Source organism: Ascaphus truei, chromosome 12, assembly GCF_040206685.1.
Source record: "Ascaphus truei isolate aAscTru1 chromosome 12, aAscTru1.hap1, whole genome shotgun sequence".
NCBI classification, from domain to species: Eukaryota; Metazoa; Chordata; class Amphibia; order Anura; family Ascaphidae; genus Ascaphus; species Ascaphus truei.
This window is the reverse complement of record NC_134494.1, coordinates 15,240,473-15,253,502: the sequence shown is the minus strand read 5'-3', so window position 1 is coordinate 15,253,502 and position 13,030 is coordinate 15,240,473.

Here is a 13,030-nt window from a genome sequence, read left to right as displayed (position 1 = left end):
GCCAAGGTGACCAGCCCAAGGGACAGTATGGGCTAGAGTGAACACAGATTTACAAACGCCTTGGGAACCAATATCTGTCTGGTGACCTCCCCTGTTTGTGTCTGCCTATTCACCCTATACAGGATATCATTTGATAATTCAAAATGGGGGAATACTATCACCCCCTGTGCATTCAATATCTGCTCATCAATTTTTACCACCTTATCATACTGTCTAGCAAGGACTGGGTCTTCCCTTTGCCTCTGGTGAAAATCAGGGAGGTATAGGTCTGGTAAATCTCCAGGGCCCATATCTCCCTCCCTCTGGCCATCCCCAGCCATCACTTGTGACTTCTGGCTACTAGAATGGTCACCTTGAGACCCAGATTTCTGCAACAGTCCTGTTTGTCAGAGCATCTTTGCTTTTGAGTCTTTGGAACCCGGTGTCTACTGGGAAAAAGGTCTGCCGAGAAGGGGAACAGTTTGCCAGGGTTCTCCTGAGCCATAGAATAAGGCTCCTCGTAAGAGACTGGAGCCATTAGGTCCAAAAAGAAAGGCCAGTCCCGGCCGAGCACAACGGGGGCAGGGAGCCAAGGAGCGACTCCTACTTCGAGGTAGGCCTCCTGACCTTTTACCTGTAGCCGGATTTTGGCCGTCTGATACCGTTTTACATCGCTGTGTATACATTCTATACTCCATGGAGAGTCAAAAGAACATAAGTTAGGCGGTAACAGTTCCTGGAAGACCAGAGTTTTCCCAGAGCCCGAATCTACAAGGGCCTGGACGTTTTGTCCCCCAACCTGGGCTGGAAGTAGCCAGGGCTTGTAATTTTCTCCAGTGAAGGCCGAGGCGACGGTCCTGCTGAAGGAACAATCCATCTGTGGACAGTCTACATGCCGGTGGCCTTGTTCTCCGCAGACGGAACATGGAGAGGGTTCCCCCGCAGGAGGGGGCCGCGGATAGCGCTCCGCTGGACTGGATCCTGGAGACCAGGCATCTGGTGGGTCCTGTGAGCGATGTCCTCGGAAGTTCCTCTCATTTGGCGACAAGCCGACATCAGGAAGGGGATGAGGGTCTCGGCGGTGCCCGGCGTTTTGACTTCTTCCTTGTTGGAAGGACTGCTCCTTTCGTGGCACTTGGCGGTTGCGCACGGAGGGGCCGTAGTTTCCCCGTTGTTACAATCTCCCTCTTTGGGTCTCCGCAAGTGCTGGTGAAGTTGGATCCGTCGGATCCACGGCACTCGCCTGATCCTCGGTCCCAAGGAAGTTCTCACGAGTCGGACCGCCAAAGCTAGGGTTTCAGCAGCATGGCGTTTTACCCACGAGCGTGCGGAAGGGGGTGTTATCTGTAGGAATTGTTCCAAAACCACTTGCTCCAGAATTGCCTCCTTAGTTCGCTCCTCGGGTTGTATCCAGCGAGTACACAAGTCCAATAACCACTGAGCGAGGACTCGTGGTCTCATCTTAGTGGTGTACTTCAGGTTCCGGAACTGCTGCCGGTAGGTCTCTGGGGTCAGACCTAAGCGATCCAGTATGGCGTCTTTTACTTGTTGGTAGTCCATTGCCTGATCTGCTGGGAGGCCCTGATATGAGGCCTGGGCTTCTCCTATGAGGAGCGGGGCCAACGCAGTTGCCCAGCAATCTGCAGCCCAGCCCTGAGCTTCGGCAACCCTTTCAAATGTCAGTAGAAAAGTCTCTGGCTCCTCGTTCGGAGCCATTTTCCTCAGGAGGACCAGGGGTTTGTTCGCAAGTTCTGGACTGGCAGACCCCTGGAATTGGGTCAGCAGCTTGGCCATCCACTCATTCTGTGCTGCCTGCTGCTGGGTTAGGAGCTCGGTTTGCTGCTGCAATAGTAGTTGAGCCTGCTCCTGCATTAACTGTCCCTGCTGTTTGGTGTGCTCCTGCATTAACAGTCCCTGCTGTCTGGTCTGCTCACAGAAACTCTTTTAAAAATTCTTCCATTTTTCTCATTTTTGTGTGTGCGTGTGGCCCTTCAACTGCAGGGGCCTCTCAAAATCCCGGCACTTCTGACACCATATGTTGCAGAGTACATGCAACCACACACGTGGGTTCTCTTGATAAGGCTTCTTTATTGAGCCTTAAAAACATACAGCACACAAAACAAAATAGCTTCTCTTCAGCATACAAAAACAAAATAGCTTCTCTTCAGCAGACAAAAACAAAATAGCTTCTCTTCAGCATAGAAAACAAGGCAGCTTCTCTTCAGCATGCAGGACACAGACAGTTCATCACACATGTACTTTGAAAAACAGACCTTATAGCAGTAATCTCTTCAGTATATCAGTCCTGTTTCCTGACCAGCTATCTTGCATGTGTGTACAGCCTGGGGGTTTTAAAACACCTTGATTATGCAGCTGGGGTCAGACTAATTAAGCAGCCCTTCTCAACTGAAACTTAACCTCGTCACAGCTGCACTGCAAGTCTAAACATAGGTTTGCCAGGTATATGGCTGGTGACGTTCATTCACCCTGTCACAGGGGCGCAAACTGTTTTCCCTGCGACCCACTGCTGGATGTCCTTCTCTCCGTGTGCCCCCTTCCATCCTTACCTTGGTTGCTGGCGTCTGGGCGTCATGACGTCACGTTGCCATAGCAACGTGATGTCACATGACCCCGCGGCGTAATTTGCCGCCGCGTCTCCAGATGCCGGCTGAATCAAGGTAAGTATTGTTTACAGAGGCCCCGCAGCTCCCCCAGCACTTAATTTAAGTGCCTTCGGTAAGCTCGCGGGGCCTCTGTAAACCCTGTGCCCCCCACCGGTAATCTCGCGCCCCCCACCGGTAATCTCGCGCCCCCCAGTTTACACACCGCTGCTCTAACCGATCCTAGCATTTAACTTCAGAAAAGAAGAATCGAGAACCTTCATTCAGGCCATTAGGACTTCATGTGGGGATCATATATCCAGTAACACTCTCACGGTAGGAGACTCCTATCCCAGTCTCCCTTCCTGGGGTGGTAAACTGGTAAATCCCAAAGTATTTGAGCACTTTAAGTCCTTCTTGGTTTGCATCATTCATATGCCATGCTAGCGGGGTCTCAAGACGGTTCCTGACTGATCCTAGATGTTCAAGGACACAACATTTTAGTTGGCGGTGGCTTTTCCCCACATAGTCCTTACCACAGTCGCAAGATGCCATGTAAATAATACCGGTAGTCTTGCAAACGCAATCACGTATATCAAAATTCTTAGTGTAATTCCAGATGGGAAATGATTTGGTGGGGAGCATGTAGGGACAGCTTTACAATTGCATTTGAAGGATCCCTGTGTTTTTTGGGTGGAGCCATGCCTCTGATGATATTAGTGAAATGGCTATGGATTAGATGATCCTTCAAATTGTGTGCCCTCCTTTTGACTAAGGTAGGTGTTGGTTTAAGGAGTTGTCTCAGATCATCATCTTCTACAAGAAGATGCCAGTGATCTTTCAGGATGTTACCGATATGGTTCCATTTGTTATTAAAAATACTCACCAATCTGATCACTTTAGGTTCGCTATGCATGGGGATTTGAGCTGTTATAAATTCATTATGCTTCAAGGATTTGGCCTTTTTGAGACTTTTTTTTGAGCCATTGCTATCTTTGTAGATGATGTCATCAAGAAAGTTGTCTTTCCGTTTGTATCTCACTGGTCAGTTTCGGGTTAAGTTAGTTGTTCAGTACAGCAATGAACTCCAGGAGGGTCGCTCTGGTGCTGCGCCATAGAAATAGACAATATACTACAGTATGTAGCTACACCAAACATTAATAAACTGAGTGTACTGTGCCCCTGGTATGTAAAAAGTGGGACACGGCCTTCATGCCTGCAGTGTGTGGGATACTAGTGTATAATGCCTCAACATCCAGCCCCACCAAAAATGTCTCCTATATGGAGACCCCTTTGAGCCTCCACAGGACAACCTTGGTGTCCTGGAGATATATGGGGAGGCTTGTCACAAACGGTCTTCAAATTTCACGTAGATGCCGGTGTTCTCAGTCAGAGAAACCGGTGTTTGTGAACTTTAGGGAGACTATAAAAAGTCTCTATACGCTGGGTTTTTCCCAGGAAAAATTCATATACCCATTTTGACAGAACCTTTTTAACCCAGACTCTGTTTAAGTATGATGACTACTATTCCTAAAAGTTAATGTGGGATCTGAATCAACAACCCTATAACAATTGATATCTCACAGTAGTCTTAAATTCTCCCTAATAGTCATCTCGCTGAGGGACAACGATGTTGTCCCCCTTTTCTGATGGCTTAATGACCACTTATGGATTATCCTGGAGTTGTTTAAGGTTAGAAAAGGGCATAGGTCGTGGTATTTAAATCTCTGGGTACAGAATTTATGAAAACCTCATAATTGGCGCTTAAATTCGAAAAGGTGGGGGAATTGATTGAGATTTTAAATCTGTAAAAGGTCCCTCCCCAGCTATGCGCTCCTCTTCGAGTAAGGCAATGGCATCTTGTAGATATAGATATTCACTTGCCTTCAGAGAATTGAGTGATGTGTTTTTTAATTCAATTCACATCTTTTTTTTTTTTTTTAACATTTTTATTAGGAAACAGGCAAATTTACAGGCATATATCACATCTCAATATCCTAATACACTCTGATTTTCAAATTTTCCATGTTGGAGGGGGGGGGGGTGTCAATTCACATCTTTTTAATATGAAATGTATGCAGTAATTATTTCCACGCAAATAGGTTTGTATCTTTAACCCAGATACTGTGCAGTCAGTGAAAGAGAGACCCCTTTTTAAGTACTTTCGTTTGCATTTCAGTCAGTTATAAGTCAGACAGATTAATGATTTGAAGGTATTGGGTGGAGGTAGCAGTGGTCAATATCTGTTTGGAGTGCCTCCTCCCTTTGCTGCTGTATGCCCAGGTCTCCTGGTCCCTCAACCTTTCTCTTCCCACCCCTTCTTGTCATCCTCTTTTGTATATGGGAGGGCAGTGCCTCGGGTGTTCTAAAGAAAAGAAAAAAACCGGTAGGGAGCTGGTCAGGGTCAGTCTGGGTATGTATTGGTTCTGTCTTTTGGTGTGTGTTCAGAAAAAATGGGACCCCTTTTATTTTGTCACACCTTGCAGAACAATCACTCAATCATCATGAAGATTTGAACAATTCTAGGTCTGTCAAGAGGACTGGAGGAGGGCTGTTAAGTCACACATCGCCTGGCCGATATCAGTCTTCAATCTGCCCCTGTATGCTGTGCTAAGAAGGGCAGTGCATACAAGCTGCATGGTGTGAGGATGCCTATATGAGGTGAATTTCTGCAGTAGGCACCAGCAGCGTTGATGGGGCCCCCACAGCGATGAGATCTTGGAAAAGAACATCAGATAATGCACCCCCTTAGCAGTGATGAAAAGCAAGACGTTGCTGCAAACTCTGGCATAGAGTGAATAGATAGTCCTCCCGTGCAAAAAGATTAAAGTAATAAATAATACATCTTAACTTTCAGTTCTTATTATTGCTTGAATTCTCCATAAACACCACAGACTCATTCCTTGAGGGTTAATAGTAGTCACGCTCCACATAGAACAATGTCATACAGTACACTAAGTCTGTTGTATTAAGTCCAGGAACACAACAGAGCACTTTGGGAGCCGCGAGCTGTTCTCTTAGTCTACTCAATGAGAATTTGACATATTGTGATCTTTATCTGTGGAAGTGCTTAGTTCGTTTAGCTCTGACTATTTGTCCTAAAAGATGTAGTTGGGAATGTAAGTTATTGGTTATTTACTGCAGTCATTTTGTTATTGGAAAACCGCGCGACAAATATTCATGGGTTTGCAAAAGTTTTAAATTAAAATAAATAAATTCGTTGTGAACGGAATTTGGACACATTCACCCATCTCAAATTCCAAGTATCCTATTCATTAAATAACCCTTCCCCCTTACTACCCCTCTCCACTTTCTCCACACATCTTCAGTACACAGCTCTAGCGTGGACCTCAGAATGTCACCCTTCCCCGATTAATTCAAGCCTGTCTTTCCATAACTGAGAGGATCAATTAAAAATACAAAAATAGAAATATACCTGGCGCATGTGAAAGATAATCAATAAACAGTGATAACATATAAATTGTGTGACCATAAATATATAACCAAAAGTGGTGATGATTATCTAGAGTCCAATAAAAGGATATGATGGTATATGGAATGAATAGAGTCCTTTTCTTCAGTGGTAATCAAAGATAGACTCAGTCCTCCAACCATGTGAAGAAGTTCCTCCCTGCAGCAGCTGTTTCCTGTATGTTAAGACATAAACCAGGGACACAGCATTGCGCAGTGCAGTTTGTAAGCAAAGACGCCCTCTGATATAACTGTCCAAAAGAATGCCTACTTACTAGAGGTAAGAAGGCAGCATACAGTTGAGAGAAACTGTGTCTTGGGTCTTCTAAATCAACACCTTTTCAGGGTGCCACGAACCCCCCGTGACCCCCCTGGTCCGATTGGATTTGGATGGAAAAAATACCTTTTTCCCAAGGTAAACTGTTTTCTGCAGATGTCTTAGAGACCTAAGCTCAAATCTCCATAATGGGGAATAAGAGAGAGGAAAGGGATTGCGCAATACGTCTGTACTTTAATAAAACATCCTAAACTAAAACAACAAGCATACTCACATTACACTTGTGCGTTAAAAACAAATTAGAAGTCCCCGGCCTGGCTACCAGCTGCAAACCGTCTCTAGCAATCCTCATGACAACGCGTGCACTCCTTGCTGTTTCGGCGCACCACGATGACGTCACCAGCTCTGTGCCAGATGGATCACCTGATCAGCACTTCCTTAGGCTCCTCCCTACACGTTTCGTGATGGGGAATGTCTTACACGGGCTGTGGTCGGTGAAGAGCTACGCGTTTCGCCCTGAACAGGGCTTCCTCAGGCTGCAGCGATCAGAGAGGAACCAGAGGTGCTGTGGACACCCTCTATCCGGACGCGGAGATAAGAGACTTTTTGCCCACTCACCACCAAGTGATTCCCTATGCTGTATACCATCCCCCCTAGAAGCAACAGATGTTGCTTTGTTTTTAAAGTTAACCCTTTAACCTTTATCTTTTTATCCCATTTGTACACCATCTGTCGTTATTGATATTGCCCGTTTTTTAAATAAAGCCATCATTACCCACAGACCTCAGTGTCCCATAGTCTTTCCTTATATATACATAGCCCCTAGGAACTCCTTACTCCAGGATCTTGGAGCCCAAAGAGACTTTTACAAGTGTGTACTCACACTGGCCCGTGTGAGTATTTTGACTTACCTTTTTTTCCCTTTCACCATTGCTCAGATCCCACCTTGGGTCTGTATATCTACCTGAAGGCCTAATATCTATACGGGTGCCAATTAGATACGGCTATAAGAGATCACTCACATTAGGCCGTGTGAGTGAAATATTAATCTATGTATGCAATTAGATATTGCTTGAACCCCTGCATAACACCTGATTTGTGTATGTATGTGTCTAATTGCCTTTTCATTCACATTTACATTTGTATGAGAGGCGAATTACCATGAAGGATCCATCTATTCGACGACTAACATCCAGGACGCAGTGAGGAAAAAAGGATCGGAAAGAAAGAAGAACCGGTATCCAGAGGAAAAGACACGAATGCCAAAGAAACCTTGATGAGATAGAACTTACACAAGGCCGTGTAAGTGATCCATCTATTTATTTTGCATACCTACACATTTATCAACATATGTGAGCTCCCCACCTAAGGAGTCAACCATCTCTCACTGAGGGTTCAATAGAGGTATTAGCACCTCATTCACCACCAGTGAAAGAAAGTACATTTTAACCTCATCTTTCCTCAAGTTGTGCTCCCCCATCTCCTCTTGTTTTCCATTTCAACCAAGGGTCCTGGATAGATCCTGGTGGGGTCTTTTTGAGTCACACGAGGACATCCCAAACAGATCATATTAAGGTTGTATTATACCTTCCTTCCAATAAAAGGACCTTTTCATCTAACACAAACCACGGTTAGAGAATTAGCGCCCGGGTAAACACACCTTAGGTCTCTAAGACGTCTGCGGAAAACAGTTTACCTTGGGAAAAAGGTCTTTTTTCCATCCAAATCCAATCGGACCAGGGGGGTCACGGGGGGTTCGTGGCACCCTGAAAAGGTGTGGATTTAGAAGACCCAAGACACAGTTTCTCTCAACTGTATGTTGCCTTCTTACCTCTAGTAAGTAGGCATTCTTTTGGACAGTTATATCAGAGGGCGTCTTTGCTTACAAACTGCACTGCGCAATGCTGTGTCCCTGGTTTATGTCTTAACATACAGGAAACAGCTGCTGCAGGGAGGAACTTCTTCACATGGTTGGAGGACTGAGTCTATCTTTGATTACCACTGAAGAAAAGGACTCTATTCATTCCATATACCATCATATCCTTTTATTGGACTCTAGATAATCATCACCACTTTTGGTTATATATTTATGGTCACACAATTTATATGTTATCACTGTTTATTGATTATCTTTCACATGCGCCAGGTATATTTCTATTTTTGTATTTTTAATTGTTTTTTGGGCATTATTTGAGATTTTACCCACATTAGATCATCAGGCTGCTTTTTGTGCACTGCACTTATTATCAGGTCTAGCGCTTGTTTTAGTACACTTGTTTTTTATGAGAGGGTCAATGTTCACCAGCGGGTCCTGAAATGGGAAATGATCCTATTTTAACAGTATATGGACCATATTAAACTGGGATAATGCCGATTGGGGCACCATCGCATGACAACTTCCATTGACTTAAGCACTATAGTTCAATTTGAACCCCTTCAGTGTACATCTGTGTTGCACCAAAGGCGGACGCTTGATGGGGTTCCCCAATAGCGGCTTCCCTCTGCACAGGACCAGCGTGCCAATGTTTAACATTTGCTTGTACTATGTGGAATGTCAACCCCACCCACCGGAATGTTAATGAGCAAAGAGGACAAAGGACTTTGAATTCACAGCTGCATTCAATCTGAACCCCTTCAGTGTATATCTGCATCGCCCAAAGGCGAATAGCCTTTAGCTCAGCCAAAGGGCAGCCAAAGGGTGTGAGCCATTTGCTGATGTTTAAGCTTCTCTATTTCAATCTGAAACTCACCAGCCCTTTTATCCCCTGTACCCAATTTTCAAACTCTATCTGTCCATGAAATGTCTGTAAATGAACTGTATAACCTCTGTTTTTTTTTAAATGTAACTATGTATTGTTATAACTCTGTACCCAGGACATACTTGAAAATGAAATGTAACTCTCGATGTATTACTTCCTGGTAAAACATTTTTATAAATAAAAATAACCTAAATAAATATATATTTTTTTACAGTATAACCTTTTTTTTTAGGGTGATTCACTGCCTGTTATTATATATTGCGGCTGTCTCATTTTCCCATTGTTTTGGTATTTAGATTTTATTTATCGGTTATCTATTGTTACTAAATGTGTTTAGAAACAAATGATTTAATTAGAGCTAGAAAGCTATGTATTAACAATAATAATGTGAGAGCAAAAGTACAGTACAGCTCAACCCCGTTATAACGCGATCCGTCACAACACGAATCCCCTTACAACGCGATGCAAGCGTGGCTCCCAATTTTCGTATTTATGAATACTTTACAACACGATTATTGGTATCTTAAATACTTTATTGTACAATGCATACAATTATACATTATTTCTAACGCGATACCCTTATAACGCAATGTGATTCCTTGGACGCCAAGCAAAGGGTTATAAGGGGGTTGAGCTGTACTTAATTAAAAATAGGATGTATACTGCATAATTCCAAGTTATGATACCTCTGAGGAAGCTTTTTGGCGAAACGTGTTGGGATTTCAACTTGTGAGGCCCTCATACCTGACTTTCTCACCGCTACCTCACAGGAAGAACTGTGACGCTCCTAATTTTAAACATGAAAAAAAAAAAAATGGGGTAGAGGACCCCAATCACCCGGTGCTACAGAGCTTTGTAATGACCCAGAATGATAAAAAAATAATAAAAGATAAGTATCTAACTGCTTATGAACCGGGTCACTTGATGTAAAAAATGCGTGCTTGAGGCTGTATGCATAAATCCCCTAGATGGCACAAGGTGGCAGAGTTATGCAGAGTTGTAGGGGGGAGTCGTGAAACCCCCCCCCCTGACCTCTCCAGTCTCTCTGTACTAAATTATCCTATAATGCCTGGGGCAGCTCTCATGGGGCAGCAATGGTACTCACTGTGAAACCACCGGTTCTGTGTGCTCCAAGCTGATTATGGCAAGCAGAGGGAGTATACCTGTTCCGGTGAGGAGAGGCAATTCAGCGGGCACCACGAGGCAGAAGAAAAAGTTGCTGAAGCTGGACTGTGCTGTATATAATTTTTTTTTTAAAAAAAAAAAAGCCCATTTTGCGGGTGAAACGCGTTAGAGGTGCAGGGGTATGCGTCCCCCCTCTTTTTAATCATGCTTTATTAAAGAATTGTTATACAGCACAGTCCAGCTTCAGCAACTTTTTCTTCTGCCTCGTGGTGCCCGCTGAATTGCCTCTCCTCACCGGAACAGGTATACTCCCTCTAATTTTAAACATGCAGGCAAGCGTGTTTGTGCTTGTAGCCGATTAGGAGAGACTGTGTTCTGCCACTGTTTCTCTTTACCTGTTGGGAAATGACTATCCACACAGGGAGAAAGGGATAGGACGATCTTCCCCCGAGCTGTGTTCCAAAAGAACGGACAGCAACAGGACATCCACTGATTTTTCTAGATCCTGTCACAGCGCGGAAGGAAGGTGTAGAGGAGCCATAATGGATCGTTGAATATCGCCATACTTATCATGCATACAAATCAAGATATTCTTTTCGGGACAGCCACTGCGCTCTCCCCGCTGGTTTCAGCTCTGTCCAATTCTCAGAACTTGAACACGAGAACTTGCTAGTTTGCTTATCCTCCACTTGGCCAGGCTGCTCTGGCACCTCTATGCCGAGCCAGTCGCGTCACTGGACTAAGCCTAGATCAAGTAACATCGTTCCTCAGTACTTGTCCTCAGCTAGGCTAGGCTTCTCTGGCACCTTAATGCCTAGTGCTTTGCTATTGTAAGCAAAGCACCTTTGAAAAGCCTGCCAGCGCTTCAATGGACCAAGTGCCAATATTGTCTGTAAGTCTGAGAGACAGAGAAAGAGAGTTATACAAAAATAACACTAGATGGCGCTCTAACACTCTATCAACCTCTAAACAGTGAATGTGAACATATAAAGTGACATGTAATCAAAATAATGTGCCGTGCAAAAGGTGATAATAAAACACTCAAACACTTGGTGGACTGTTTCAGGGTCCAAATAAGAAACATAAAGGAAAACCAGGGGAGCGAAAATACCTAGGAAAAAATATATAAAACTACCATAGTGCAGTTAACGTTAACAAAACACAATAATGGCTGAACTCTTCAAATTGGCAAATGAGACACGCTAGATAACATTAGTAAATGTCCATCAATAGATATCCAGATAATGAAAAAATGAAGAGCAAAAATAGGAGCTGGTGTAAAAATCAGAAGAGAAACACAGAGCCCAGATAAAATACCAAAGCATTTATCCAATACTGGTAAAATTGAAGGCTTACAAGATTCCAAATGGTTAACAGCATGGGTATAAGGGTAAAGATGGTAACCGAGTCGCGTTCTCGGGATCCCGTCACAGCGCCGCTGCGTCCACTGGTCTCCGTCCTGCACCTCTGCTCAGAGCCGATATGTCACTTCCGGTTCCTCCACCAGTCGAAGTCGATGTCACAGGAACTCCAGGCAGATTCTCTCCCTCCAGATGATACACTGAGGGTTACGCTCTACGTGTTTCGCCATTCGTAATGATGTCTTTGTCAGGAGAGTTCTCTGATCGGACAGTCCCCTTACATAGACCTCGGGGTCCTATGTCTGTCATGGAACAGGGACTGCTGACCAACCAGAGCACGGATTGTAGTGCAACCACCATTCACAGACAGGGGGCTTGGCTGGTTGCACCCAGAGGAGGGAGTATACCGAGGGGCTCAGGTAGCTGGTGAGTATGAAATTCGAACTGGTCAATGGGATCCTTGCCTACGAGCAACGGCTTTCCCCTTTCCAGCCCCAAACCTCCCGCTGTGTAGGCTCCACAGTGCCTCAGAGAACAAAGTGTCTCCCCTGCGGGGTGTCTTGTTTCTGGACCTGTTTCTCCGCCTTTCCCTGCTCAACCACATGGCCCGACACCTCACTACTCCCATCCTCCCCTTTGATCCAACATATCTATGAACACATCCTGACTGCCCTCATAGAGATGAACTACACAAACTTTTTTACAAGAAAATGTATTTCTAAAACTTGGGCTTGAAAACTTGGATTCTACAACTGGGTTTTAAAACAGGCTCCTGCACTGTGTTTTAAAACGGGGCTGTAGATCTTGCTGGCAGAGCAATGATGTTACAAAGGGTTATTTTATTAATAAAACACACTGTCTTTATCCATAGACGCGTATCCGCAAAACATGCACGTTTCACGGGTATAATTACAGTACTACCGGTAGACCCGGTCAGCAACACTTTAAAAACATTTTAACCCTTTCCCCCCCCCCCCAATATCCACCCTTAAACACCTGTAAATACAAACTAAGGTTCCCGCACTCACTGACTAGAGAATAATAGATTCAACACGGTAAATGCCAAAGTAAATAATTTAATGTAGGCACAAGATTATAAAGTTAAACCTGGAGTGATGTGGCATTTGTTTATTGTTCACTCCCTATCACAGTGTTTCCTGTCCCCTACCACCCTCACTGTAGGGTTTTTGTCTACCCACTAATGCCACATCACTCCAGGTTTAGCTTTATTATCTTGTGCCTACATTAAATTATTTACTTTGGCATTTACCGTGTTGAATCTATTATTCTCTAGTCAGTGAGTGCGGGAACCTTAGTTTGTATTTATAATTGCCTCTAGGGGGAATTGGGGTCCCCCTGTGTTCCGTAGGCACCCTGCACGTATTCATTTATATGCTTTTGATTGCTGTCTATTCCGTATGTATTACCCTTAAACTCCTGTTTCAAAAGTCCCCGTCC